This window comes from Pteropus alecto, unplaced genomic scaffold (genome assembly GCF_000325575.1).
Source record: "Pteropus alecto unplaced genomic scaffold, ASM32557v1 scaffold239, whole genome shotgun sequence".
Taxonomy (NCBI): domain Eukaryota; kingdom Metazoa; phylum Chordata; class Mammalia; order Chiroptera; family Pteropodidae; genus Pteropus; species Pteropus alecto.
In genome coordinates, this window is record NW_006494613.1 from 4,428,708 (window position 1) to 4,431,737 (window position 3,030).

The 3,030-nt window shown below is 34.4% G+C and overlaps 1 pseudogene; it reads right to left on the reverse strand.

Moving 5' to 3' along the window:
• Positions 1-2,543: 2,543 nt before the first annotated feature.
• LOC112474553 lies at positions 2,544-2,662 on the reverse strand (annotated as a pseudogene).
• Between the last annotated feature and the right edge of the window lie 368 nt (positions 2,663-3,030).

Genomic DNA, 3,030 nt, shown 5'->3' on the forward strand with positions numbered 1-3,030 from the left:
TAAGATTTATCGAAAGTACATTTTAGAAGGAAATGGCCTGTGCTAAGGAGGGCTGCAACCCTGTGGAATTTAGAAGGTGAAGAGATAAGATAGTGTGCCTTAAAGAGAGTGGCGGGTTTCCAGCCAGGAATGCTGTAACAAGGTAGAAATGGGAAGGTCTGTTTACATTTGGGCCATGTGATGGGAGATCCTAGATGATCTATATGTGAGGTCACCTTGACTGACACCTGGCTGCTATATAATTTTTTGCCTACTGAGCATGCGCTTACCCAGGATTCAGTCTATTACAATTAGATTCATGAACTTCCAGGCATAGTCATGAGATTATAATTATGGTACAATGAGGCTGAAGTTATGTGTAGTACTTTCTGCACATGCATTTGTTGCTGGTTTAGGCCAGCAGCTTTTATGGCTTTTGTGCTCTAGGATTTAGGGTAATTTATAATCCTAAAAGGGAGGTATTTCTGGGAAATCCTTAAGGAAGGTCTTCAAGAGAAGTTTCTCTGTTTTCAGAGCTGGTCCTTGGCTCCTGTCACTCATGCCAGACTAACTACCTAACATAGGCACCTTATTTTATTAATTATATTGATCATGGTGGTAATTGATTGCTTAGGGTAGTGTAAATGGTATTTTATTAACTTGAAGTCATGAGTTCCAGGTATCAATAACCAGCTATGTTAGCTGAAGTAAGGCAAATAACCCCTCTAGAGTTCAATTTTCTCATTCATAAAGGGAAAAAGTTTAAGTACACATCAATCTTTATTAATTGATGCTACATGTGTTAAATGTATTGCTTTAAGCATATTTCAGATCTAAAACTTTGTGAAAGTTCTCTAAGAATTATAGGTTGAAGAAATTATGGACACCATTTTTATAGAGTCTGACCCATAGTCCTTGAAATAGCATAACCCAGTGATTATAATTTTCTTTTCTTTCCAGTACTTCTATCAGAGAGATTCTAGTATGCAACCAGACTGAGGTAGTTCCCTTCCACGTGCCCCAGACAGTCTCATCTTTTTACTGAGAGCTGCTTCTGTTAACTCTTTAACAAATATTTATTGTACCAGTCATTCTTTTGTATGCTAATGTTAAGGTTAAACTATAAAGTGGATTAGAAGATGACACACTAGCTACCTTCATTTGGGTGTTTCTTTTTAAGAGTTTGAAATTTGATTAGCAATTACACTGAATATCTTTGACTTGGGCTGGCAGATATGTTTGGAAGATTCTGATCAAATGATAAAAGTAGGTAAAGAAAGAGTACAATAGAGTAGCCCTTGGTAAAATCTCTAATAGCCTCTTTCTCTTTATCTCACCTGCCATTTATTTCCCATGTATGCATGTAGACACACACACACACACACACACACACACACACAGAATCAGGATGACAGTCTCCACTAAATTTATGGTTCTACTCATTGGCCTCATCTTGAACTCCTGACACAATAGCTCCTTGCAATTCATCACAAGAGAGACTATAGGAAAGTGATGGATGAATTGGCCTAAATCTATCACTGCTAATACAAAATAATTCAAAAATTAAGATGCTTAACACTTTAAACCAGTAGTTTTATTCTTCTGTCTAAAAGGGACTATAACAGCATCTTCATTATCAGTCATCATCATCATTGCCATCATAAGATTCTTAAGTATTACTGAAGATGAAGTCAAGGAGAGGTAGTTCTAATTTCACATCAAGCTGTGAATATGTTTTGCTCCTAGTTTCCAGGGTTCTGATAATGTCTAGATAACTGTAATAGATAATATTCTCTACATGATTCTTCTCTTACGTTTGGTGCATTTGCTTGTAAAAAGCACTAACCTGTATGTATAACAGAAAATCAATTAGTCTTAATGATACAAATATTTGCTTAATAAGACTCCTTAGGGAGCTAATATTAATCAAAGGCTGAGAATGATCTGTAATTAGCACATCAACCACACATGTGTTAGTGGATTGTTCTAAAGTACTTAAGAGTCTTTCAAATTTTTATTCTTTATTACAGTTAAAATGTTTTCTCCAGATACTTTATTTAAATTTCTTAGCCCGAGAAATCATTGTCTTTCATCTGGACTGTGCCCCTAAACTTATAACTTCTTCTACTTCAACCTTAGTCACATAGAGCTCAAACTGAGTAAATTTTATATTATAAATCAAATCAGAGCTCATTTCAGATTAAATCCCTCCAATAGTTTCTCATCACACTAAAATAAAATTCAAGTTTTGATCTCTGCTTACATTTTCTGAATCAATTCCTACCATTGCCTCCTTAACATTTTTAGTTCCAGCTACTCTGGCTTCTTTAGGCTTCAAGCTTTGTCTCTCCTTGGAGTCTTCTGTTTGCCATATTCTCTGCCTAAAATACTGCCTGATGACTCTGCATTGGCTTTTCATTGTTTCAATTTAATTGATATCTCAGAAACATATTCCTTGACTCCTGAATCTAAAGTATGACCTAAGTCAACTAATAACTCTCATTCACTTTTCTCTATTTAAAAAAAAATATTTATTTATTTAAATTAATTTATTTATTTTTAAATGCCTATAGCACCTGGTATTCCTAAGTGGTCTCCCATTCAAGTACTAACCAGGGCCTATCCTGCTTAGCTTCCGAGATCAGACAGGATCAGGCACATTCAGGATAGCATGTCTATAGAATCTCTATTTTTATTCGTAGCATTCATTGCTTTCTGAAATATTCTTTTTCATTGATTTACCTGTTTATCGTCTTTCTTCTCATTAGATGTAAGCTTCATGAAAGCAAGTGCTTCTTATTTAAAACTTCATTCCTAAAACCTAGAATAGTGCCTGTCAAATAATAGCTGTTCAATATATATGTGTGTATATATATGTTAGCTAAATCCAAAATTAAGTGTCAGGAAATCCTTTCTTCATCTCACACTTTCTGAATAACTCACAAAGCTATTATTCATGAGTTATTTTTAAATTCTACTTGGACTTTTATTATTTGTTTTATTACTTTTGTGATAGCAAAAAATTTTATTAATGGGAGATAACTGATTGCT